The sequence below is a fragment of the Peromyscus eremicus genome, chromosome 4 (genome assembly GCF_949786415.1).
Source record: "Peromyscus eremicus chromosome 4, PerEre_H2_v1, whole genome shotgun sequence".
Lineage (NCBI taxonomy): Eukaryota > Metazoa > Chordata > Mammalia > Rodentia > Cricetidae > Peromyscus > Peromyscus eremicus.
In genome coordinates this window covers 84,051,822-84,079,787 of record NC_081419.1, presented here as the reverse complement: position 1 = coordinate 84,079,787, position 27,966 = coordinate 84,051,822, and the positions used below count along the sequence as shown (strand labels likewise).

At 39.2% G+C, this 27,966-nt stretch overlaps 1 long non-coding RNA gene across 1 annotated transcript; it reads left to right on the top strand.

Annotated features, from left to right (window-relative positions):
* The first annotated feature begins 3,499 nt into the window (after positions 1 to 3,499).
* On the top strand, positions 3,500 to 27,116 carry LOC131908427 (uncharacterized). Its single transcript, XR_009378593.1, has 3 exons — positions 3,500 to 3,590; positions 23,088 to 23,210; positions 26,756 to 27,116. It is a non-coding gene; the product is annotated as an uncharacterized LOC131908427 (long non-coding RNA).
* The last annotated feature ends 850 nt before the right edge of the window (positions 27,117 to 27,966 follow it).

Below are 27,966 nucleotides of genomic sequence, written 5' to 3'. Positions count from 1 at the left end.
CTGGGGACCAGTTGTTCTGTTCAGGACTTTAAGTGACTGAGGGAATGTTTGGGGCCTGATCACCTGTGTTTACCTTTTTGGGTCCCTTAGGATATTGCAGCAAGTTCTGCCAAAGCTCCCTGTCCTGCCAATGACAGAGAAGTGGAGAGGGGCCAGTGAGGCTCCTTCCGCTCAGACTCCCTCCCCACATTTCTGTGGCTGTCCCCACCATCTGTGCTGCTTGGAGTCTGTCGCTCCCATCAGTTTGTTGTACCAAATTCTGCGAGCACTTTCTGTACTCTGGATCCCATGCTTTTCCAGGTAATTGTTGGGAGTGGGAGGAAGGCAGTCCAGAGTCTCGCCAATTCCTCTACTTCAGCCTCTCATACCCTCTTCTGGTGCCGTGTCTGCAGCCTGCTTGCGTACACGCATTTTTATATGTATAGGATAAAACCCAAGCAGTGAAACACAACAGTGCAAGCCTTCACACAGAGTATGTGATAGTGCTGTATACATTTGGAGCTCTGCCGAAATGACAAATTAAAACGTTTTTTTTCATCGTAGCCATAATTTGCATTTTTTCTCGTTGTGAGTGAATGACGATGAATATTCTCTCACATACCTAAGACATTTGTGTAGTGTTTTCCGTGGCTTCTTTAGGAACTTCGTTCTTCCCTGTTAGGGTGCCAGCTTTTACATTTTTGAAAATTATTTGTAAGACTTATTTATGTGGTAGAGAAATTAGCCCTTTGTTTTATGAGCTGAAAATTGTTTTCCCAGTTATTCTTTGCTTTATTTGTTTGTTTATTTATTTTTATTGTGCTAAGGATCAAATTCAGAGCTTTGCAATGCTAGAAGACATTTCTATCACTGAGCTACATATTTTTAGGCCTTTTTTGTTCTTATTATGATATTTTGGCTATCTTGATTTTTTTTAACCAGTGAAAATTATTATTATTCAGATTTTATGATTTTTTAAATTATAGTTAGATACCTTTTCCTGCAGTGAAATTATAGAAGTATCCCATCATTCTTTTTAATACCTGTATTTTGCTTTTTATCTTTAAGGTGATTGCTTTGTACTATGATAAAGGATAGTTTATATATCTATTTCCCTTAGATTATTAATACATTTATTTGAAAAATATTGAATATCTCCTATGAGTTGAACTACTGTCAATTTAATTTCCTATTAACTTTCCATTCTTATGTTTATTTCAAAACTTTTAATTTTTACTGGTATATTTTATAGTCATAGTCAAAACCACATGATTTTAATTATAAGGCTTTTGTGATGTTAATCTTAGCTGTCAACTTGACAGTACTTAGGAACACCATGGAAACAAACCTCAGGGCATATCTATGAGCGATTTCTAGATTGGGATAATAAAAGTGAGAAGAGATACTCTATGTGGATGGTACCATTCCATGGGTTGTGCTCCTGGACTAAATATAAAAGACAGGAAGCTGGGAAGGATATTTATCATTCTTTCTTCCTAATTGAGGATACAATGTGACCAGCCACCTTCAGCTACTGCCGTCATGATGGACTGTACACTAGTATTCTGAACCAAAATGAACCCTTATTTCTTTTTCCCCAACAGCTGGACAAGTAATCAGCAGGTTTTTATGGGGAAGTTCTTATTCTCTTGTCATTCTTATTTCTAGGAATTTTTATAGATGTATATATTTTTATTTTCCAAATAAACCTTAGTGCTAACATATATATCACTAAATCAAAAAGTTTAAGAGACCTAGTCAGTATATTTATGGGATTGTTTTTCACCTTCACCTACCATGAAGTGATGTCTTTTTGAGGCTGTATTTTTCTTTTGAAAATTGCCTTTTTCATTTGTTCAATTCTTTTTGAATTCCTCAAAAGGATTTTAAACTTTCATCATACAAGTAGTATGTATTTTTTTTAAGTTTATTTCTGGGCACTTCCTCTTTTGTTACTATTATAAATGGTATAGTTTATGCTGCACTTGAAATTTTGCTTGAAGGTAATCTCATGTAACTCATGGTCTGTGGGGACTCCTCAATTTTGAACACCCCCTTTACTCTAAAGATTATGTGTCTCAGAAAATTAAATGGCATTTGTACTATACCTCCTGAAAATGTGAGTGGGTAGATGGGAGGAAGACAACCCCTTTGCCTTTAAAAAATGGGGTAGTTTTGGTCCCATTCTATGTTTTGTAGAAGCACTCAGAATACCATAACTGTATGACTGCTGACGAGTTAAGTGATTAAATCGTTTGATGTGGAAGGTGAGAAAACAGATCATAAGAGAGGTAAAATGACCTGCTGAGGTTGGGGAGAGTCTAGGCTCTAAGGTTCATTCTGGGATGTGTCCAAGACTGGATGTAGATGGATTTCCTTGCCACAAGTGTTAGGCAATACGTTTCTCTTGTGATCTTAATTTCTTCATACTTTATTGATGGTTGGAAAAAATGTTCCTCACTCAACATATCTTTTGCCCTTTTCATGTTATGGTTGCTGTGATGCCTTCTACATATGCAGTGTTTTTTTAAACTACACAGCTCCACCTCCTTATCTGAGATGTCTGCAAATGTTTGTCTTCCTTTTCCATAAGTAAACATTTCTTTTTCAGACACAGAATGATGTTGAGTTCCCTTTGTCATTGCCTCTGAAGTCAAAATTGGACTATTTGGATTTGGTTCCCACATCTTGGATAACCAGGATGTGATTGCATTTTACCAGAAAGATTACTTAGTGATGACTGCCATGCCCATTTTGCAAATGATCTTGTAGAAGAAGCACTGTCCTATAGAGTCAAAAGACCTTGCTTTCAATTTAGCTTTGATGCTTATAAATTTCACGAGCTAATGATTACCCACACCCTCAAGCCCGTTTCTTCCTATACACCATGGGGATGTCATATTGATTTAGAAAATATGAAAATTTTGGCTAGGAATCTTGGTAAACATCTATAGTCACAGCATTTGGGAAGTGGAGACAGGAGGATCAGGAAGTTCAAGGTCACATGGGTCATATTTGCTTGGCAAATTTGAGGCCATCATGAGTTATGTGAGAACATGTCTTAAAAGTGGTAATATTGTCATTGTAGCTCAAAGACAACCTACTACCAATAATTTCTTATGATTAAATCTAATAGTACTTGTGGAATTGTAAAGAGTAGGGAAAACAGTAGGCATGAGAGACTGCTTTAAAATACTCCAAATATTCCATAAATAAGGGAATGATTGTATCTTTCTTCAGAATATTTGCCACATAAAAGTAGTCCTGAAATAGTTCAAAGAAAAGGATGTGTGTCAGTAGAGTTTCAAACAAGTTAAAAATTAAACATTTCCACACCTTGTACAACAGGCTGAGTAAAGCCTAAATAAGTCCTAGTCCACAAAGTCTGTGAAGGTTATTTTTATTTTATTTATTTATTTTTTTTTTAGGACAAAAGGGATTTGTTCACTAAGGGATTTTCCTGGATTGTTAGGCAGTAATTGTGACACACAAGAGGATTGACATCAAAGGAGATGGTGATGTGACTGATGATGCAAGACCAAGTGATGACCAAGGAAAGGACCACAGACCAGGGAACACAAGTGTCCTAGACATTTGAAAGGAGCAAAGAAGTAAGTGTTTTTCTAGAACCCCTAGAAAGAACCATTGTGCAGAACATTGATGTCAGCCCCTTATGGCTCATTTTAGATCTCCACAATTATAAGAATAACTATGTGTTTTGTTAAATCCCCATGTGTGTGGTAACTTGTCACAGCAGAGAAAACAAACACGGCCTGTGACCTGGAGATTTCACTAAGTAAATAACACAGAGAAACTTACCAATAAACATACAATATATGCATCACAATAGCACTGATCACAATAGCAAAACTGGAAAAATCTTGACTGGCCTTTGATGACCATGAGTAGATGAGCTTTAATAAGATGTTATTCAGAAATCAAAAATATAGGAACGACGGTGATTTAAGAAGATCTGGTGAAGCTTGACAATATGCTTCTTTCACAAACTTATAGAAAACTTGCAAATATAATTTAAATAAGTTTCTATTTTCATTTGAAAATAATTTACCATTCTGCTAACTTACCTCCAAAGAACATTTTTGGATATATTTTACTCAAACAAAGGCATTCTCCAGTATATAACATGACAAGCAAAAATCAGAAAGCAACACTGATATCTAACCACCACAGGATGTGAAAATCTTGTTGAAGTTGCATCAATTCTTTCAAAATACCTTTCAGGGCAAAAGAGGCTAATTCAGAATAGCACAGGGTACATACTTGTCATGTATCATTCATTTCATTCCTTCAGAACAATTCTTCCATATTCATTTGACTTTTGTGACTTTTAGGCTTTTGAAGGTTACCATAGAATATTTTATAGAATGTTAGTAAATATGAATTTGTCAGATTCTTTATTATGATTAAGTTTTTTTTTTTTTATCTTTGCCAAGACTCTTTCAGAAGCAGGGCTGTGTTTTTTGTTTTGTTTTATTTAAGACAAAGTTTCTCTGTGTAACAGATGTGGCTGTTCTGGAACTGGCTTTGTACATCAGGCTGGCCTCAAACTCACAGAAATATGTCTGCCTCTTCTTCCAAGTGCTGGGATTAAAGGTGTGCACTACCACTGCCCAGCTGGCTGTGTTCTTTTTATTGTACCATATCAAGTAAATGATTTGCCCTACAGCTGATGAAGTTCTCTAAATAGTGTCTTCCATATTTCTCTCTGTGAAGTTATCCCTTTCCCTTTGTCAATATAATTTTAAGTAAAAATAGCAAATTCAGAAATTATAAAGTGCATGATATCATTTGTGAAGTTAAACATAACTAAATTTAAGTAATGCTTGTTACAAATAAATATAGGTAAAGAGAAGCACCTAAAAATGAAGGGAGAGATAATCAGCACCAGGCTGGTAAGGGAGTTGGGGAGGATGCTTGGACATCATAAGACATTCCACAATGCCTGGTGTCTATGCTGATAGGCACATTTAAAAGGATACTGCTTTTTAAAAAAAACTAAGCAAGTTAAAAGGAAAAATAAGATCGTAAATGGATCAATGATGAGAGTAAATCAAGAACTATAGATTATGATTAACCCAATTGTACATGCCTAAGGTCCAAATTTTAAAACTTAAACCATGTAAAATAGGTAGAGAGACACTGGGAAGCAGAAGTGAAGAACTTCTAAAGTCACTCCAATAATGACATCCCCAGGACAGCCTTGCTTTTGGGAAAGGAGTCGCTGCTCCTCCCCATTCTGCTCCCTGGGCCAGTTCTAACTGGTTTGAGACCAGTAGACAATACAGATCCAGGAAAGATACTAAAGCTCATTTTGACAGTAAAATATAGGAAAATCATCTCCTTCCTGGGGAAATTTTGCATCCCATGGACATTTGTATTTTTCCAAATTCGTTTCCATTTTGAAGAACCCATAAAGGCCTGAGTAGTAGCTCAGTGAGTGAGCCCATGCCTTCCACCTGTGCAAGGCCCTGGCTTTGATACTTTGCACTGTAAAACAAAAACAAACAAAACTAGAAAGTGCCCAAGCCTCTACCCGTTCTAGTCCCAGTTCTGGCATGCATATGTTTGGTATAGTTGACACAGACAGGCCACTATTGAATAAGATTTAATCCTGATTGCATCTATAATTACTAACAATTATAGACAATTATATCAAGACAAATTATTTCCTTTCTTTGGGCCTCAAGGTATCCACCTGGGATTACCCATCATCCTCTTTGCCCTAGAGACTCTGGTTTAGTATATCAGGGTAGATAGAGTCTAGCAGCTGTATTTAGAAAGACCTATTCAGTAGGTATCATTATACTGTTGACTTTTCCATTACATCTCCACTGTTTACACTAATGTTTTAATGCTTTTGTTTCTGGATGTTCTATTGAATAATAGGTGCCCATTGAGTTGGGGGGTTTTCTCTAGAAAATAACCTACCCAAAGAGATGGACAGTTGAATTTCTTTCCTGTCATATTATCCCTAGCTGCCCTCAGTGTTTAGTGGTTGACACCTAACTTAAAATACTTTTAGTTTTACCTTAATATTTCAGAGCTGGACAAAGAGATTCTAGTCTCAATCTAGCCATTTTGTGAAGCTTAGAACAATATTTCTTCACTGTTAGCCTGAGAACCAGAAAAGTTTCAGAATGAAGTTGATGCATTGAAAGGAAGAGGTGGCATGTGAGTGCAAGCTGAGATCTTGGGTGTTTTTCTTGGTTCCATCCCCTATGGATAACTTACATCCTTCTTATCTTTGGGTATATGAGATGGGGAGATAATAAAGTCTTCTTTGTCTTGCTTAAAACGACTCTTTGGGGATAATTTGCATAGGGCCTTCTCTCTCCTGCCCACTCTTCAACCCAGCTTTCATCCTGGACTGGAAAAATTATGCTTGGGCCTAATGGACTACAGACTTAATGGCTGTGGGTACAAACCATCACCTGATCAGAGGTGGGGAAATAAAAGAGATGTGAAAAATAAGCTAAAGTTCCTGGCTTGTCAAAGGGCAACAGATTCTTACTAACTCTGCACATTAGACAGGTACATTTGAACATGTGTGATGAAGTTTTCAAGCTGACCAAATTAAAATGAATGTCTTTCAAATAAGTAGAGTAAAATAGAGTGAACAGAGCAACTTTTATAACTGTTGATACTGTAGATGTCTTTGGTGGAAAATCAAAACAAGCCAGGGAAGGAGTTTGCTTCAATAAAAAGAACAGTGATATGGAAGCACCAATAAGATAGTATTGGTTAAATAAATACTTTAAAAAGGCTACTTCTGTCCTACCTAGACAACCTAAATACATAAGGAAACAATGGAATGTCCAAGTGTTGTCACATTTTCATGACATAGAAGCCTATCAATTAGAATGCAGTAGTACGTACTAGTTGCTTAAGGGAAGATAGTCATAGAAGTTTAAATAATAACAAGATATAAAACATTATAAATTGAGCTTTTATTAATTAATTCATAGGTCTATATGAGTAAAACAACAGTGGGAGGATTCATACCATGGTATCAAGGAACACATTTCCTCTCAGTAATAAGATTATTGTATTTTTTCCTATTTCTGCAATAGGCTTTGTTATGATAATACCTTTTTCTATGATGACCTAAAATTAACTCAGAGCTTTCATATTCAAATTTCATTCAAGCTACGTAACAACCCATTGAGTTCTGCAGGAAAAATATGGTCGTTTTCCACTTCTACTCATGAGAAGATGAAAAGCATTAGCAAGAAGCAAACCTGGCATTTGCTTGGAACTTCCCCCTGAAAACAGTACTCTTTCCTCTATATCATGCAAGAATGGCTCAGCAGTGGTGAATAAATGCTCCACAACAGGTTAAGTGATTCAGATATTGGTATGATATAATGTGGCACATTAAATGTGGGTCTATGGACACAATAATGAAATATAATAAGCAAGAATAGAAGAAAAAGCCCAATGAGGTGGTGTATACCTATAGTATCATCTTTGAGGCAGAGGGAATGCCACATGAAATAATCCCAAGAATTTACAAGTGAGATTACATGAAATTAAAAAGCTTCTGCATAGCAATGGAAGCAATAACCAGAATGAAGAGACAGCCCACATAATAGGAAATATAGCTGCAAACACACATAAGACAGGGGATTACTATTTAGAACATATAAAAATGCACAAATTAGAAAGCAACACATTATCTAATTAATATAATAAATGTACTAATGAACTAGATAAACAGTTCTCAAAAGAAGAAATATAGATGCCAAGAAGTACTTACAAAGCTGTTCAATATATTTAACCAACAGGAAACAAAAATTAAAACAGATTTTAGATTCCATCTTTTCTTAGTCTGAATGACTATCATCAAGAAAAAAGACAATAAATTATGGTGAAGGTATGGGGAAGAAGAACTATTAATCACTTTGGTGAGATTATAAACTTGTACATCCACAATGGAAGTAAGTATAAAAAGTTCCTCAAAAAACTGAACATACAGCTCCATGTGGCCCAGCTATACCACTGTTAGGAATATACCTGGATTCTATGTCAATATACCACAGAGATACTTGTGGTGATATTTTATTTGTGCTGAAATGTGGTGATATTTTATTTGTACTTTAATAAAAAGAGCTTGCCTGGAAATCAGAGGGGAAAAAAAAGCCATTATAAGTAAACAAAGAAGTCAGGCAACGGTAGTACATGTCTTTAATCCTATCACTTGGCAGGCAGGGATCTGTCTGGATCTCTGTGAGTTCAAGGTCACACTGGAAACAGCCAAGTGTAGTGGCACATGCCTTAAATTCCAACACTAGTTAACCATGGAAGTCTGGAGGTCTGTACAAGCAGACAGGAAGTTACAGAGCTGGACAGGAAGACAAAGTGATATAGCTGGAGAGAGAGCAAATCAGATGGCAGAACAGCAGGGCATATAGGCACGGGTAGACAGGAAGTTGCTCACATTTGGAAGCTGTGGAATTGGTGAGGTGAGGTTAGTTTATGGCTGTTCCTATTCCTCTGATCTCTCTCAGGCTTTAACCCCTATATCTGGCTCTGTGTTTTTTATTAATAAGAGCATTTAGCAATTTGTGCTATAGATACTAGCACATTCAAGTTTATAGCTACACTGTTCACAGTAGTTGGATAGAGCCAAATGTCCATCAATGAATGGATGAATAAAGAAAATGTGGTCTAACTGGTCAAAATGCAAGAACACTGATCATGGGACCCAGCCCTACTTGAAATACCTATAACATAACTCAGGAGACATTGTGGAGGAAAGATTGTAAGAGACAGAGGACCAGGAAATCTGCTATGAGATTGTCTTTCCTAGAAATGTCAGGGAAGTATCACCCAAGTTACCTTAACAATATGGTTGCCTAAACAAGACCTGAACAATACCAATAGGCTTGCTAACATAGAAGAGAGAAATTTCATAGGGCCACACTCCCAAAGAACTATGGGTAATTAAGAAGTTCTGAGAGCAAGAGATATACATAGCCTTCCTCAGGGATGAGGCCCCTAATTGGTTGTCCAGTACCAAGTGACCAGCTCTGAAATTATGTCCATAATACTAAATGGAGCAAGCAGGTTGTATTCATATATTTATGCATATGTATATAACAATAACAATCAAAGAAAAATAGACCAGAAATTTTACAGGGAGAAAGGAGGCATAGGAGGGGCTAGAGGGAGGAAAGGGAAATGATGTAATTGTATTTTGATTTAAAAATAGTAATTTTTAAAGAAAATGTGATTCATATATATTATGGAATTTTATATAGCTGTAAATAAAATTGAAATGAACATTGGCAGGAAAATATATGCAACTGGAAATCATTACATTATGTGAAATAAGCCAGACTCAAAATATACCAGGTTTTCTCTACAAATAGAATCTAGATTTGAAATTATATTGTTCTGTCTCTGTCTCTCTGTCTCTCTCTGTCTCTGTCTCTCTCTCTCTGTGTGTGTGTGTGTGTGTGTGTGTGTTTATACCTTTATATCTTTGTATTTAGGTCATACAACTAGTAAGAGAATCATGAGATGGTGGAAAGAGATCTTTAGCAAAGAGAAAGACAGAGGGTAATTAAATACATACAATAAGAAAGTGAAAGTTGGAACTAGTTTGGGGAAGAAAAGGGGACAAGCTGCAGGTTGGGTGTTGAACTATGGAGGAAAGAAGTGGGGAATGGGAATAGAGTATGGATATATGAATAAAGATGTCACGGTGAAACACATTACTAACCTGAAATTAGACAACAATAATAACAAAAACGTAAAATTATGTAGGTACAAATGTAAAGTACTGGAATAGACAGTAAAGGCAAGATGATCAATATTTTCCAGTTCATCCTCAACTAAGAGTTTTCCTAATCTTTTCAGTGATAAAACTGAGAAAAGTATTGACCAAATCAAGACAAGCTGTTTCTGATACAAAGTAGAAATAGAAGAGTTGAGGCAGAGTTGAAAAAGAAAGTCAGCCAGAATGCAGTGAGTGGAGCAAGAATCTGTACAGATTCTATACCCTTCTTCTGTTACATTTTTGATTGATGCATCATGTCTGTACACATTTATGGAGTACATATGATAATCCAATATGTGAATACAGTGTGTAATAAATAAATATTTTATGTCAAAATGCAAAGGCTGATCGTTGTATATCATTTCAAGAAGGAGGGAGCAATATTTCATACCTGGGCTTCAGAGTTGATTGACAGCAGAAATAACAACAGCAGAATATCAAAACAAAAGTATTCTGATATTGTGGGTTTGCACCTTGACTCTGCAGCTAAGTGTCCTGGGATAAATTCTTCAACATCTGATGTTTAAAATAAGAATCCTCATAATCTCATTTTAACTGTGGTTACTAATATAATTACCAATAAGCTAGAAACAATAGTGGCCCCAGTAGAGGCTCTGTGCATTTGCGTTTTACTGTCTAGGAATCAGTCTTTCCATGTTCACAATGGTCTGATTCCCCATGTTCATCCTAGCTACTGAGATCCTGCTTTCAGTTGATACTCACCTCCCCATCCTGCCAGATGCTCTCCTAGAATCTTTCTTTGCAATTTATCCCTTTAAACATCCTTTTGGTGAAAACACCATTTTATATCTCTTCTTCAGAAGAATTTGCCACATCCAAGGAATGCCTTTTGAATTACTAACAAGTACCTTGTGGGATCAGAGTCTCAACCTAAAGGGACTAAGGTTTTCTAAGTGATGTTTTCTAGTCCCTCCCACTCATACCCACACCCTTTCTACTAGGTCCCAGTCATGAGGAGGAATAAACCTGGTTTTGTCTACCCTTTTTGGGATAGTCTTCAGGGGGTCCAGGAATTGAAATGCAATCATAGTTTCAGTCAAACTTGAATTTGACAAGCACTTAGCAAAAACAGTGGAAAGACAAGGGGCAGGCCTAGAAGAAGAAAAAAGAAGATCATTTCTGAACTGACCTTTAAGAACCACATCTAACAGCTGGTTTTTAATTTTTGGAAATTCCCTTACCTCTGTTGTCAATGCTATTACCAAAGGAAAACAAGTAAAAATTAAAAAGCCTGTGGATTCTGTTGTAGAAGATGATTTGCCATCAGAACCACATGGGAGAATTCCCAGATGATTCCTGTGAACATTAGTCAGATGAACCCTGACAATAGGGAAATGTTAATGGTGGTATATTCAAGTAGAAAACAGGATGAAATCTTCCTGGTCTTACGTGGTGTTGAAATAAATTCCACAGAGACTGTTATGAAAGAGCTTTTCCCTGCCAAGTCTCAGTCTTCACTGTGACAGTAAATTATGAGTTTCCAAAGGACTTTCATTCATTCATTCATCAAATATTTATTAAGGTCTTAGGTTGGAACTAGAGATCTGGGAATCAACAAAGCACTGCCCTTTCCGTGTAGAGTCTCACACTTTAATGAAAAGAACAGAGCATTACCGCTTAAATATATAACTGAAGGTGTAAGGAGTCTAAAAGGGGTTGATTAGTTTTTCATTGCTGTTGTTTTGTTGTGTTCCTCTGAGACATAGTCTTACTCTGCAGCCCAGGATGGCCAGGAACCCACTATATAGGCCAGACTGATCTCAAGTTTCCAGCAATGCTCCTGCTTCTGTCTCTGGAGCAATGAGTTTACAAGCACAGCCACCAAACCAGGTTAAGACGAGGGTTTTAAAGAAAGTTTTCCACAATGAGGACCACTGACCCAAACTTCAGATAGTCAGACACCAGCCTGTCAGTTAAGACCAGAGGAAATGCTCTATAAATGGCCTGAGGTGATCTGAGAAAATGGTTCTCTACTCTCTTGTCCCAGAAAACCCTACAAAATCATGTAAATCAAGAGATTCAGTTCTGCTTGTTCAATTTAAGAACACCTGGGAAACTTTCAGGTCCTCAGGGGTATAGATATCTGAAAATCTACCAAGTATCTGAAAGATATCACTTTAAAGGAGCAATATGAGCTTTTCTGGTGGTACAAGGGTGGAGTCAGTAGGTACGCTCAGGCCAAACAATGGAGCTGGACACAGGGTTGGTGGCCCAAAAAGAGTGATAATTTTTTTTTCTGTACATGCTTAAAAAATTCAGAGAGTGATGCTGAACTTAAGGGTTTTTATGTAGATGTAGATTCTTCAGTCATTAAACATAGCCAGGTGAACAAAGCACCCAGGATGGACTATCAAATTTACTGAGCTCATGGCTGGATTAACCCAAACAGGAGTTCCCCCTGCCACATCAAGAATGATCCTCACTAAAAAAGAACAAATTCTTCCAAAGCCAGAAGAGGTTTCACAGAAGTAAAATATCCCAAAAGAAGATGAAGAAACAAAAACACTCAAGGCATGGGAATAAATTCAACTCTCTCTCTCTCTCTCTCTCTCTCTCTCTCTCTCTCTCTCTCTCTCTCTCTCTCTTTCTCTCTCTCTCTCTCCCTCCCTCCCTCCCTCCCTCCCTCTCTCCCTCCCTCCCTCCCTCTCTCTCTCCCCCTCCCTCCTTCTCTCTCTCTCTCTCTCTCTCTCTCTCTCTCTCTCTCTCTCTCTCTCTGTCACACACTCACTCACATAAAGACTGTAGGAATGATGCTACAGGAAGCATCTTTAATAAGACCCAGCACACGGAATGTCCACAGATCATCCTTAATACATAAATAGGGAAGGTAAGAGTGGAGGATTTGGGGTGCAGCAAGCAAGATCATGGAAAGCAAGCAAAAGACTATGTACTTTATTTTTTAGATCCTGGAGAATTAAAGGGTTTTGTTCAGAGAAGATTCATCTTGAGAACTTGGCTCTGAAATACTGTCAAGGGTGAATTTTATACGTTGAAACTGGAGTTAATGTCAGCCAGGAGGCTCTTGTAATGGTTGGAAATGCTGACGGCTTAAATGAAAGCAGTAGATATGAGGAACAGTATAATTTCAGGATGTGTACGAGCACCAATAATCATGATAGCAAATTATCTTAAAGCACTTGTTGCCAGTGAGGCATTGTTAAATGCTCACAAAATATCTACCTAGTAGGCAGTATAATTATTCTCATTTTACAGGTCATGAGACTAAAGCCAATAGGGCTGAGAAACTTGCCAAAGGCCGTTTGCCACCAAGACAGATCATCTCAGGTGGTAGTATGTCAGTAGATGGGATGTGATTGTGCCTGTGGTGAAAATTTCATTATCTTTATATGAATTAAGGCCCAATTGGGATCTGAAATTAACTCACCTCCCCTGTAGGGCGCAGAAAACTGGGCTTCCTCCAAAATTATCTGGATAGAAATATCCAATTGGGGTTTGGAGACGAAATCTCAGGAAAGCAGTCTGAATTAAACTGACAGGTTTAAGAGTTCCCCAGAAATAGATGTCAACTGAACCCCAATCAATGAAAGAGACCATCCAAGGAAAAGGAGTGAGAGATGAATAGATGACACAAGACCAAAGCACACACTTTGTTTGAATACATCAGAAAGTTATGTAATATATTTTGTGTTTATTTAAAAAACAAAAGCATAAAAAGGCACGAAAGTGGGTGGACTTGGTGAAAGAAGGGTTTCTCCAGAGTAGGAGGGGACAAGAGTGCGTGCGTAGGGGGAGTCAAAAATTCTAAGAGTCCTTAAATACTTATGTGAAAGTGCCAAAGAATGAAAACATGAAAATAAAACATAATTTTATAATATTTTAGTATTTTTTAGATAAAGGATGGAGAAGAGAGCATGAAGGCCCAAATCTACAAAAATACTCAATAAGAGTAAAACTTGAGAGATTCATGAATTTTATCTAACAGAAATCTGGAAAGGGCACTTTGCAACTGGGACCAAGAGTTTCCAGAGGTTAGATTGAGTCTTTCCCCTTCCCCCATCCAACTCTTCTCATGCCTTCCCCTCCAAAAATTCATGATCTCTTTAAATATATATATATATATTATACATACACATATATGTCTAACCTACTAAGTCTATTTTGCCTTGCTCATATATGTAGACATGTCTAGGACTGACCACCTAGGTGGGAGCTCATCCCTGGAGGAAACTGAGTCTCCCTCTCTCAGCAGGCATTGACTACCTATAGCTTTACATGTAGAGGTCAGACCACGAGTCATTTCCCCTGTCCACATTGGCATGTCAACTGGTGATGTCATTACACTGGTCTTGTTCAGCCAACACTAACGTTGAGTCCAAGGATGCAGCTTCTCTGTTATAATACAGAAGACACTATATCACAGCAGATGTATTGGTATTCTGGCTTTTACAATCTTTCTGCCCCTTCTTTCGTGATTCTCCCTGATTCTTAAGTAGGGATGGAATCACAGTTGTATCAGTTAGGGATAAACATTCCACAGTCACTCAGTTCTGCATTTTGATTAGTTATAAATTTCTGAAGTAGTTTCCATCTGCTGCAAGAAGAAGCTTATTTGATGAGGGTCAAGAGCTACTCTTATCTATGGGCATACATTTAGAGTACAGTTAGAAATTATATAGGTTTAGCAAAGTGACAGTCATAGGTTTTCCTCTAGGGTCTGTGATCTCTCCAGTCATGGGTAGTTTGCTAGATTTACAGTACTAGGCATAAATTCCTTCCTGTCTAGTGAGCCTTAAGTCCAATTCGACAATTTTGGCTAGCTTCAATAAAAAGTACCACTGTTTGCCAGCCCAGTCATTGTTGTGGTTCATAGGTATTCTGGCAGGATAGGAGTACTGATTGCTCTTCTCTCTTGGCAACTTATACAGCACCTTCTGATATGAGAGCCAATCCTAAAAGGGGAAGCTTCCAGGTCAGTTTCAGCTTGATTCCTCCCAGAATATTTTTTGAAGGTCAAGAAAACATAACCTCTATATTTAATATAGAAATTAGGGATTCATTGCAGAAATTAATCACTATACAGATGTGTAGGGAACTAGAGTGTTAATCTAGCAAGAAAGATTTGGAAAGTCAGAGAAACAGCCATTAATAGACTGCCAACATGGTGTGGATTAATAAATTGGAATCTTAAGGACAATCCTAGAAGCAGATATGGTCTCTTATGAGGGGTCCAAAGGGGTAGCTCATAGGGATTTTTTGGAAACTTCTGCTGCCCCTTGGGTGGCTGTTGACTCTGAATAACAGCTGCCTCCATAGATTTGCTGGTGAGCCTGGGACATTTATTGTTCATCAGGATAGCAGTCATGAAAATTTAGACATGAAGTACAGGAAAGTAAGGACAATCAGGGTCCACTGACTCTTTCCTCACCTGTCCCCTTATCACCATATCAAGCTGCGATGGCCTACTTAGAGTAATGCCTTCTGCTTTGCTTCTGTCCTTCAAATCCCATGTCAGTTCCTTTATAGGGAAGAATGTTCCAGGAAATATGGCTCATAGCCTTTCCTAAGTAAACCAAAACCAGTCCATTACAGAATCAGATGAAACAAGTGTAGAATCTTTGCTCTACCAGAGGACCCTTGAAAGTGCTACAGAGAGCAATGTCATGGTATCACAAAACAACTCAAAAGAGACACTGACAATGTGCAATAAGACGCGTGGAAGGATTAGCTTGTGACACAACAGTGATTCTTAGAGGAGAGGAAGGTGGAAAGGATAAACATGGCCACTGATACATTCATAGGAAGACAGTAGCGTGGAAATTAGAAGGGCTTCCCTGTAGAGGAGGAAAGGACTAATGAAGCTGAGCAGAGAACCGTCATAAGTGAAATCAGGAGTGTGGAAAATTTCATGAGGTCAGAAAAGAGAACGATGTGCTTAAGAAGGAACATGTAGCTCGAAAGCACATGACTGTAGACTGAGTAATTGAATAAAGACTGAGAGCTTGGTTGCTAAGAGCAACATGGATAAGAAAAAGCACGGTTTCCACTGCTCTGGAATAAGAGCTTTCGCAACACAAGGTGTGATTCAGCACAGGACAGCTGTGTCTTCATCATGTCTGTGTCCAGAAGGGGCTGTGTGCTACTTAATGGATTAAGAAGCAAAACTGGAAATGAAGAGCTAGGACTGTGCATCCTCTGAGGTACAGCTCACTTGAGTCTGTAACAATAATTAGATCAATATTTAGAGCACAGCCTCTCGACCTTAGCACAAATGACAATTTATCATGGACAGTTCTTAGTCCGGGAAGGCTGCCTTATGCCTGGTAGATTGTTTAGTGGCCTCTCTAGCCCTTATTTCAAAGACAACAATGGTGGACCCCCCATCTATAGCACATGAACTTTTCTCTAGACTTTGCCAAATGTCTCCTGGAGAGCAGAATCGTCTTGGTTGAGAACATCAATTTGAAATAAAGTAGCCAACACTTTAATCTGGTGCTAAGCTGAACTCCCTTTGTGTGAATAGGGGAGTACACTTGCAATTCAAAGGGGCCTCCCTAAGACTGGAATTGTAACTCAGTGATAGAGAGCTGGCCTTTCACATAGTCCTTTGGTTCAATCTGCAGCACTTGAAACAGTGGCTAGAAGACAACCCTATCCCTACATGTCCCCTGGCTAGAAGACAACCCTATCCCAACATGTCCCCTGACCCCTTCTGATGGCCCAGTGAAGGGAAAAGCAACCCCAAGCTTCTCTTTAGGAACATTTCCTCTTTGGCCTAAACTGGCTGGGACCCTCTTCTGAGCAATAGCCATTCATTTGGGCTGCACACATATCTTTAATTACCTACTGGTTCCAGCAAGCAACTCTTTTACTTCCCCACAGGCCAGAACCCCTATGAGGCAAAGCCTCCAGGCTTCAGTGAGTCAGCCCTGACAGGGCCAGAGAAGAACAGAATAGGAGGGGAGGGCATATGCTCTGGGTGATCCTAGGCACCTGAAGACATTTTAATCAGTAGGCCGTGAAGATGCTTGTCTACCTCTTCTACAGAGCCTTTTGTTTAGTGGGCTCGGCATGGGGGCCAGGAGAGAAGGTAGAGGAAATGAAGAAACCTCTCAAAAACAACAGAAGTGATTTCTTGTGTATTTATAAAGACAAGTTTTTTAAAGAGATTTGTTTGACAGTGAGTCATCCCCAACATTTGATGGATATGATTCAGATGACCTTCCCTGACAGCAGATTCTGAAAACACAGGCTAAAGTTTCCTGATTGTTCTGAAACCCTCAAAGTGTTCTAAAAGGCAGTATCGTCAGCTTGGTTTTTAATCATCCAGATCTGTGGTAGGGTTGTTCATAGGTTCAAAGCAAATAACCATCCCTGCCTCTGTCCAGTGGAGCTGATGCTTAGCGTCAGATGAAGAACACAGGAATAAAGGAGAATTCAAAGGCTGTCAGTCCTAAAACTCCTTCCGCAATCATCAGTAGAGTGACCTGACTTTGAATGAGACATTTTGCCAACCCAGACTTTCATTTACTTCTAATGTAACAGGAGGGTAGAGTTACTCTAGACAGTTATGAGGTACCCACTTGATGGTTCAGTGTTCATCCAAGGTTAAGTATCCATTCCCTGAATCCTTAATGTGTGTTTATCCTTGCCACAGAATACTGTCATTTCCCTCCTGGGCTATAAGCCTTCTTTATAGCCAAAACCTCTACCCCACTCACCACTACCTTCCTAAAATCTGGACCACTATGCATAGCAGATAGTTAACAGTCAATCATTCATTTATCTCAGTGTTTTCTAACTGCAACTTTCAGTCTCATTCTTTATTTAACTGTCCAACTCTGAGAGTCCAGTCAACAGTACTGACAAGCTCTAAAGTTATTTGCCGTGTTGGTTCTGGCCACATCAGCCAAGAGTTCCTTCTAGTTAAGAGGGTCATTCCTATGATCATAATGATGGCCATTTAAAGTGGAGACCGGAAAATGTATGTAGCTAGTAGGTTTCTTAAAATGGCTCATTGATTACCCAAATCTTGGACAGAAGTTATTCTAGATCCAATGAGAAAGTATAAAGTAACTGAAGGGGAAAAATGATAGCCGTGGGCAGTCATTTTCTGACCACGATATATTTGGAGGTACAGATAAAGCCAATCTGGGAAGTCATTGTTGTTTGTAGGGTTTGCAGCTGATTCAGATTGGTGATTACTTTTCTCTTCCAGTAGTGTGCGTAACACCTTCCAACACCATAAGAGTTAGTGAATTGAGATGAAGTTTCCAGGTCAATACCAGTTTGATTTTGCCTTTCACATACTTTGACTCAAGTGTGTGGTATCTTCGGCAACAGGATCTTACCATCATGTTTTAAAGGGTAACCAATAGTAATGGTAATAACTTTGATGTTTTGATGTCTATGGGAACTTACTGGCTAGCAACTCCAAAAGAAGTAACCCATTCCTGGTACTGGGGTTTTTATTTGTTAGCCTCTGATGTCTACTAGGGACATTGTTGCCCTATTACGAGGTAGCTCTATTTTAACTCTTTTTGTGCAGATATATGGATGTTTCTATAGTAGCAGGCTTCCATGTGGCTTTTTGGAACCATCTTTTGTTATCTCTTTCAGTATGTTCTCTCTATTCAGCCCTTAATACTCCCCAACCTCTACGTAACTCTTCTTGTTTTATTATTTCTCTTTAAGCCCTTATTCCACTGAAATTTGTCTTCCCTCCTTTGAAAGTTTTTCCTTGACCCTCTCTGTCATGGGTCCCTTTACTAATCTCCTGACCTATATGGATATTCTAAGATTTAAAGCTAACGTCCACAAGTGAGCAAAAAACATGCAAAGTTTGTCTTTTGGGTCTAGGTTGCCTCATGCAGAATGATCATTTTTAGCTGTATTGATGTACCTGTGATTTTCATAATTTCTTTTTTCTTAACAGCTAAATAATATTCCATTGTGTAAATATATTTTTTACCAACTCATTATTATAATATCTAGGTAATATTACCAAATACTATTACCAAATATCTAGGCTATTTCCCTTTTCTGGCTAATGTGAACAGAGCACAAATAAACATACATGAGCAGATATCTCTATAGTAGGATATTGAGTCCTTTGGGTAGTTACCAAGACTATATAGTTGGATCATGTGGTAGACCTATTTCCAGCTTTTTAAGGAACATGAACATTTATTTCTATAGTAGCTGTACCAGTTTGCACTCCCACCACTGGTGAATAATTGTTCATATTTTTCCACATCCATGTCAGCATTTGTTGTCCCCTTTTTTTCTAATCTTAGCCATTCTGACTAGGACAAGATGAAATCTCAAAATGGTTTTACTTGCATTTATCTGATAGACAGAGATGTTGAACATTTAAACCTTGGAGACCTAGAGATAATATCACCCAGACATTTAACAATATTACCACCCTTTGTTCTAGAGATCTATATTCAGAACCTAGTTATCTTCAGATCCAGCAAGATCCTTGGGACTTTTGTAGTACCTTTTGGCTTGTGCTGGTTCAAACTGCATTCTGCTATTTTCTCTAAGAGAAACAGAATAGGAGTCATCATTAAGACTTAAAGAAGCTCTCACAATAAGAAAAGTCCATTGTGAAATGCAACCCCCCCCCAAGGAGAGTTTCATTATTATGATAGCCATATAATTTGTCACCCAAACCATTACACTTCCAAAAGTGAAAGGTGATGCTTGTGCTATTACGTTGACACTGCAGGGTTAATTCAGGCTTGTTCTGGGCAAACTAGGGTCTCTTAAGGTCATACTACATTCCATAAGTCATTGGCAGAAGAATTAGGAACTTGATGGGAGTACAAGATTAAAAGAAATGCTGGGCTTGGCACCACCTCAGTGGGGAACTTGGGGATATTTGGTTGGTTCAACAGTAGATCTACTGAGGGAATTAGACAACTGGTCATCAACATTGTAAAGCAACATGAAAAACTCAATTTTTAAACTTTCAATAGCGGGGATTATTATTTTCTTTTTGCATGATTGATTGCAGATGTAGTACTGTAGTATTGAGGGCTAGTAAATGTATGAGTTCTGGGTCCAGATCTATCTAAAAGTCTACTTGGACCCCTCACTACTATGGGGATGGGGGACAGACTCTTTAACATCTGTGTATCTCAGTTTCCTCATCTAATGGGCAGAACTTATAACAATGCCTAATATATAGAGAGTATTAGATATTAAAGTTTAAGAAGTTAAAAAAATACACAAAGCCCTGAGATCATCTTGTCAATGATAAAGTGTTGTCAGATTTCTTGTTGAGATAATTAATTTATAATGAGGAGATAAGGGTTATTTTGTCTCATAGCTTGCAACTGACTGTGTTTATTGTTTTGGACCTATGGAGAAACGCAACATCATTGTGATAGAGCATGGAAAAACACACTGTTTATCTCATATATAGGAAGCAAAAACAAAAAAGAAGAAAAGGGAGAGCAAAGGAGCAGATGAGTCCTTTAATCTTCTCTAAGTCTATACCCTCAATGATATAAAACTACATCATAAAGTTCTACCCATCAAAGACTCCAAGAATCATTGCCCCATAGGGGAACAGGCTTTTAAAATAGGGGTTTTGGGGGACACTCAGAATCCATTTACAGCAGCTGTGGACACAAGATCCTATGGGTTAATTCTCCACACTTCCAGAGGTTACAGGACACAGGAGAAGATCAAGTTGGAAGCCAAGAGAAAGGAACTAGAGAGTCATCCTTTAGATCAACTTTACTCTTACATCTGTCTAGTTGTTCATTTACCCAGCACGGATATTCAGTTCATGCTGAGTCCTGTCCTAGGAGATAAGGCTGGAGAAATAGTGAGAGGAGTCTGTGCCTTTGGAACCATCCTAGTGCAGGGAAGAAGAAAGACAAGTTGGATTCTGGTATATAAAATTTGTTCCCAAGATCTGGATTCAAATCTTGGTTCCATTCATTCATAAGCTGAGTAACTTGAACCTTGGGATCCTTTTCCTAAAGCATAAATAATAGTAACAGCATCAACTAATAATATGCTTGTAGGGGGGATTTTGAGAGCTAGATGATATCATTCATATTCATAAAATACTTAAAACATGCTGTTACATATTAGTATCGAAGACTATTTTCCTAATTAAACATAGAGGACAGGACAGAATTCTCAGGGGTATTTTTCTGAGCAATTCAAAAAGGACTGTGTGCTTGAACAATGCATGTCTCCACTCTCCTTGTCCCCAGCTAGATTCTCTTGACTTGCTTATGCCTTCCTCCACTAGCTTGTTTTAGTAACAGAATACAGCAGCCACATCCATGTCATTTGAAAGACAAGCTGGGATTTTCTTTAAGTGTTCAGCTCAAAAGAATGCAAATAAAATAAATCTGAAAATAATAAACACCTATGTTTATATTATTAAGCCTTAAATAGGAATATACTAGTATAACAGACATAAAATGTAAGTGGTGTGATCCATGAATGTGTCCATCACCGCACTAAGGGAGTCTGCCGTAGGAATGTGACTTTGTTGTCAGCCCAGTGGTTGCCAATTCTGTGTGCTGTTGAGAAGTTCAGGATCCTACCAAACTAAAGACAATGCCAAGGTTGAAAGGTAGATATTGTATTCATCACATGGTTCCTACATGCCAGCCAGCATGGCATGGTGTTCAGCTGGAGGAACAGAGGTCTGTGGGGGACACATACTGGCGGCATTAGTGTTACAGAGAAATCTTGTAAAGACTTTTGAAGGTAGTTCTGCCCATGTGCTATTTTTTTGTTCAGTACACATTAGACTATCACTACCATGTAAGCTGAAACTCTTAAAGCACAGGACTGAATCTGTGACCTGGGTCTTCCTGTCTCTGGTGACCTTGATTTTTCTACTACGTAGACCCTTGTAGTTGAGAGCTTGTGATTCATCCACTTGTTAATTCATCACTTCTTAAAAGGTGTCTGCAACATGCTAGGAACTTTGACAGTAGCTGGAGATTAAGTGAAGAAAAAAAACAGTCACAGTCCCTGTTCTTATAGGTCACCCAGACTCCAGGTAAGATGCTGAGTAGGAAATGAAACGATGGGGACAGGATGGAGAGAAAGACTCAGGCAGGCACTCATATGGTACTTCTGTCATCCTTGAACCCACCCAGTAAGCCAGGACCCTAGTTAGGGTGCTGGGAGCCGCAATCAAAATCAAATAAAAACCAGTGAGGCTGAGGATGTAGTCCAGTGACAGACACTTTCCTGTGCATGAGGCTCTGGACCCATCCCTGCCACAAGGGGTGGAGTCTGAGGGAGGACTTTCAGAGTATAGTGTTTGGAAGAGCACAGTTTAGCCTAGATATCCACTACTTGCTAGCTATGTGGCCTGGCATGTGTTCTTAGTTTCCATTTTTAAAAAAACTCTCTGTATTTATATGTATATATGTGGGCTATGTGTATGTATGTATGTGTTCATGTGTGTAAGTACCTCTATACATATGTAAAGGTTAGAAGACAACCTTGGGTATAGGACCTTGTATGGGACAGGGTCTCTTGTTCCCTGCTGTATAAATCAGTATAGCCAGTTTCTAGAGATTCTCCTGTCTCTGCTATCATCTCACTATGAACATGCTGGGATTCCAGACATGTGCTGCCACATAAGGCTTCATATGGATTCTGCGAGTCCTAACTTGTGTTTCTCTCCCTTGAACAGTGGCATTTTACCATCTCCCCAGTCCATTCCCAAGTTTAATTTTAATTTTTAGATTAAATAAGTTAACAGTTGTAAACCTTTTGAAAGAAAAATGATACATATTAAATAAATATTTTTCTTATGAGAAAATTACACAAACCAACATTAAGCTTCCAGGAGTAGTTAGCTCCTGAGTTGTTTTTACCCTGGACCTTTTGCCTTTCCCTTTCGGTGGTTTATGTACTACACTGTTTGGGTCTCCTGTTAATCTGAGTTATCATGACCACATTTCTGCATAATGTCTCCTTTCATGTATGCTTTACTTGTTTGGAATATTGTGACAAAAAAGTTTTCAAATTATTGTTACTTTTCCTATTAAGAGGTAGGGCTTTCATTCAGGAGGCAGATGCAGGCAAATCTTTGAGTTCTAGCAAAGCTTGGTCTATATAGCGAGTTCCAAGATGGCCAGGGCTACACAGAGAAACCCTGTCTTAAAAAAAAAAAAAAAAAAAAAAAAAAAAAAAAAGAGGTAGGGTTTGACTCCTGTTCTTCTGAAGCTGAGCCAAAGTTAGTTCTTACTTGATCAATGGAATACAGCAGAAATAGTGTTCTAAAATTCTAAGCTGGTAACATGAAACTTTTATCTTCTTCAATATTATGCAGTGGTCACTCACAGGAAGCCAATTCCCTCTTCAGAAGCCTGAACTCCGAGGCCACCACACCAGAGAGAGCCCATAAAAGACCCCATAGCAGAGTTCAGAGAGTGAACACGGAGAGAAACTTCTGGTGAGTTCTTGTACATGCCAACCCTTGGCCCTCCCCTTAGCTGATACCCCATGTGTGGTAAGTGAAGACGAGTTATTCTTGCCAAGCCTGGCCTGTGGCTGATTTAGGGCAAAAGAAATGAATCAGGTTTAACACTGTTTATTACAGTTTATTTTATAGCAATAGATAATTAGAAGATGAATTTTAAACTCAGTCCAGCAGCAAATTCTTTGGAAGTGTAGAGCCATGTGCAAAACAAGGCATGGATTTCATGATGCCTATATATCTGTGAAGCTAAGAAAAACTTGCCTCAGCAGCTCAGGTGTTTGTTCACCTATACATTGCTAAAGTAACTTGTGTTGAAACAGTATTCCTTTTACTGCTGTGAAGATTGTTCTAGTGTTCTCTACAACTAAAATATATTCTGGAAAAGGCATGCTGAGGATAACTGGGAGTCAGAGCTGATTCACAAAGCCCAGGCTAAAAGAGGAAATGATTCATGTAAGGATATGATTCCACTCAACAAGACTTTATTGAGCATCTATGATACACCAGTCAAGATGCTAGAGATGCATAGGTGAGATCCTTACGGATATGGGGATGAGGAGGCAGACCAATAATTCTGTATTGGCTTTGCAAAGTTTAAGGTTGTGGGGAATAATTTAGTGATAGAGCACTTGCCTTGCATATGATGGTCATAGATTTGATCCTCATAATAGAGAGGGAGCAGCATATTGTGGTGTCAATGGGGTCCAAGAAAAGATATATTCAACACTGTCTGGAGATGTCAGGGGAAACTTCATGATGCTTGAATGGAGTGATAAAGAATAAACAGATGTTCACCAGGAGGTCACAGGATAGGCAGATGTAACAATTGTAAATATAGACAATACAGAAGTAAAGTGCATATATCTATGCCCTGTTCTACCCTCATTTAATTTCTAGACTAAAACAAACTACTGAATGCTTTTGGAGGCTCTGTTTCATTTTTTTAATAACAGAATTAACCATTTGGTAACTCATAGGATTATCTGAAAGCTAAAAGTTAAAACATGTAAAACCCTTAAAGAGGATTCTAGCATAGCGTAAGCAGCCAGTCAGTGTCGGTGCCAACAGAGAAAAGAGCTTGTGCAAAGATGAGAGGCAGGAAACAGCATGGCAAAATAAGAGGTGATCTATTTCACAGTGAATAGCATGAGAATTGATGGGGTACAAGGTATGGGTACATTGATGGTCTGTGGGAGACAAAGCTGGAGGAGTCAACAGGGATCTGGTCTTGAAAAACCTTGTGTAAAAAGCATAGATTTTATATTTTTAAGGCACTTGTGCCTTGTCATGATATGTTGTTAGGAGGAAATATTAGAATCACTGTTTGGGCAGTATGTTTTTTTTTTTTCAAAGCAATTCTGATATTATAAACCCCTATTGTTTGCTTAGCACATACAATCAAACATACAGAAAGGCAAATTCTACTTGATAGACCAGATACTCTGCTTGCAGTCTGGCGATTGCTACTTCAAAGAAAGGAGGCAGAAGACTCCTTAAGGGAATACAACCCAGAATTTTCAAAAAACATTAAATACTAAAACTGGAGCTATAAGCACCTGAGTATTAAGACTGAGGATGCTGTAGTGGAAAAATGGAAGCCTTTGAAGGACTGCAGCTGGATGAGACTAGGGAATGTTAGACTCACATTTCAGAAACATTACCATAGCAACAACTGGAAGGAAATACTGGGGTGGTGGAAGAAACTGGTCAATGCTGGAAGAAGACAGATGGATACAAGAATGCTATGATGGTCCAGGGAAGAGATTTGATGGGTGATGATGTTCTGCATGCTGTGAATATGTGTTTCTCTGATTGGTTGATAAATAAAGCTGTTTGGCCAATGGTGAGACAGAATAAGGTTAGGTGGGACATTCTAACTAATGAGAGAGAAAGACAGAACAGAGGAGATGCTGTTAGCCGCCTCCATGAGAAGCAAGATGTAAAAGTAATGGTAAGCCACAAGCCACGTGGCAAAGTATAGATTTATAGAAATGGGTTAATTTAAGATGAAAGAGCTAGCTAGCAAAAAGCCTGCCATGGCCATAGTTTAAAAATAATATAAGCCTCTGTGTGTTTACTTGGGTCTGAGCAGTTGCAGGAGCAGGTGGGACACAGGAATTTTATAAGTGGCTGTGGGACCTTGGTGCTGGGCTAGCATGGAAAAACTTCCAGTTGCAGAGATTCTCAAAGCCTTCATTAAGGAAGTAATGTTGGAGATGGGAAGAACTGGTACCATCTTCATGGCAGAATAGATGGGTGTGATAAAACTAATCAGTGGGTCATGAGAAGATGATAGAGGTGTTGAGGCAGAAGGGAGGGAAACAGAACACATGTGACTGCTGGAGTAGAAGGGTGCAAGGCAGGAAGTGGAGGAGGATAATAAAGTAAAAGAATTGTGTATGAAAGTGCTGTGATGAAAGCTGATATTTTGTATGCTAATTACAAATGTATTTTAAAAAGACTACAAGTAGCTGAACAATTTTTGGATTCCTGACGCCATCACAGGACTCCTCATGGTAAATATTTCCCTTTTTGGTCTTTCTGACTACAGTGTTCTTAATCACTCTTAGAACTTAACATTTCTCCAACAAGTACCTTCAATGAAGCAGGCCCAATTCTAGGCAATAAAAGTAATGACTATAAGATTATTCTATTATATGTAGTAGTAAAAAGACTACAAATAATTTTTACCTACTAATTTATGCATTTTTAAAGCTGAGAATACCAGCCACAGGAAGGTCATTTCTTAAAACATACAATCGGACAGATTTTTCCTAGGCTGGCTTTTTTTACCCCAGGTGCAGTCCGAGTTTCTGAATCCTGCCTGAATTTTGAACACTGCTTTTCCTGTGTTGCAGAGACACGGAGTGGGGGTGGTGAGGAAAGCGAGGGCAGCCTAAACTAGCCTGTCTTCACACCCAAATCCCAGGGGATTAGACTCATTATCATACTTGGGAGGCCTCAGGCAGAAAGAGCCAGGATATAAACCCTCTCCACTGTAAAGCCAGGTGGGAAGTAAGCCTGTCCTCTTGGAGAGCCTCATTCACAAAATGACTCTGATTCCAGGAACTTCTGACAGTGTCTTGACGCCTGTGGTTCCCGGTGTGTAACACCAAGCACACAGCCTGATGGCGGCTGCTGGTTCCTTACTCTAGCAGAGGAGAAAATATCTAAGTAGAAGCTTCCGGTCTCCAGTTCTGAGCTCATTAGGAGAACACAGGTCTTGGAAATATAGTACTTGGGGAACATAGTCTTCCCAAACCTTTTATTTTTGTCATGATTAGATGAACAGTATAAGTAAGCATTGTGCTTTCGGTCCATACAACAAACCAAAGGTAAAACAGGGGTAAATAACTAGTGACAAAGGGGACACACAGTAAAGATGCTGAACACCTTTCTGTGAGAAGAAGCAGGCAGGGTCTGGGTGCTGGCAGAGCAGTCTGCTCTAGGCATGAAATGTAGGGTGGAAGACATAGCTTCAGAGGCTAAGGATCATGCTCACTGCTTCCGTTTTTCAGAATGGAAGACTAAGCAGAAACAGCTTGTGGACATGCCACAGAGAATGTCCGTCCCGGGATTGCTTCAGCTGGTGGTTATTCAGAAAGGCACTGGTAGAGTTGGAGACGCTGCCTACTGACATATCTAAGAGGGAGATGTAGAGGCTGGCTTGGAGTAAGTGAATTTGAAAACTGAAACAAGAAACACAGGAAAAGCTCTCTGACATGAAGAGCGTGGTGAAAAAGGCTGTGAACATGTCTGGGGAGGCAGCTGCTGAGGTAAGTACCGAACTTACTCAGACAGACACTGCGACTTGACTCTGGATGTTCCTTCACCTTTCTGGATAATCGCGGAGTTGAAAATCAATTTTAAAGATTAAGAAACTGGGCCCAGGGGAATAAAGCGAATTACTAGTGACTATCAGCCAGGAGGAAACACAGGACATGTCACTTTAAACCTTTAAACATCACACCTTCCCTGTTACACTCAGTGTTTAACAAATATCTAAAGAGGAATGAGAAATCTGGGCTCTCCGGTCAGAAGATAGAGACAAACTGACGGCAGAAGTCGGTCTGACACTCGGTCTTGGCAACTGGAAATGTGCTGAAGCCAGAGAAGCATTAAAGACATAGGTTTCTGAAAAGACATCACAGGGCAGCCGAGATGGGCGGACATTTGTCTACTAGCCAAAGGTTTATAGGTCTGTCTCTGAAAGAGTTCATAGTGACAACATGCAAGGACAACTATATAATATGAGAGTTCGAGGGCAAACAAGAAACTTGGGCTCCTTGTCAAAGGAGCAGAGAAAAAAAGAACCATAGTACTCAAATACAACTCTTCTCTCTCTTTCATTTTCCTCTCAAATCTGTCCCAGGAGCCCCAGCAGCAGGCCAGCAGGTAAGAGTCCTGCAGGCAGGCGCTCCACCACTGCCGCCACCCACAGGACTCTGTAACCTACAAGACCCACTCCTCTGCCCAAACCCACCGAACCCATCATCCCCCGCCAATCCTCCTCTACAACATAGCAGCCCCTAGAGGCACAGGCACCACCTGCACCAACTGGAAAAAGAGGTGAGTGACTGGTCTCCCAGCTAAACTGCACCAATCTCTAGGCCCTAAGCCTCAAGGCACATGCCCTGTCCCTCCCCCTCCCATCTCAGCCCCAGCAGCAGGGAAGAGTCCTGCAGGCAGGCCGCTCCACCACCACTGCCACCCATTGGACTCTGTAACC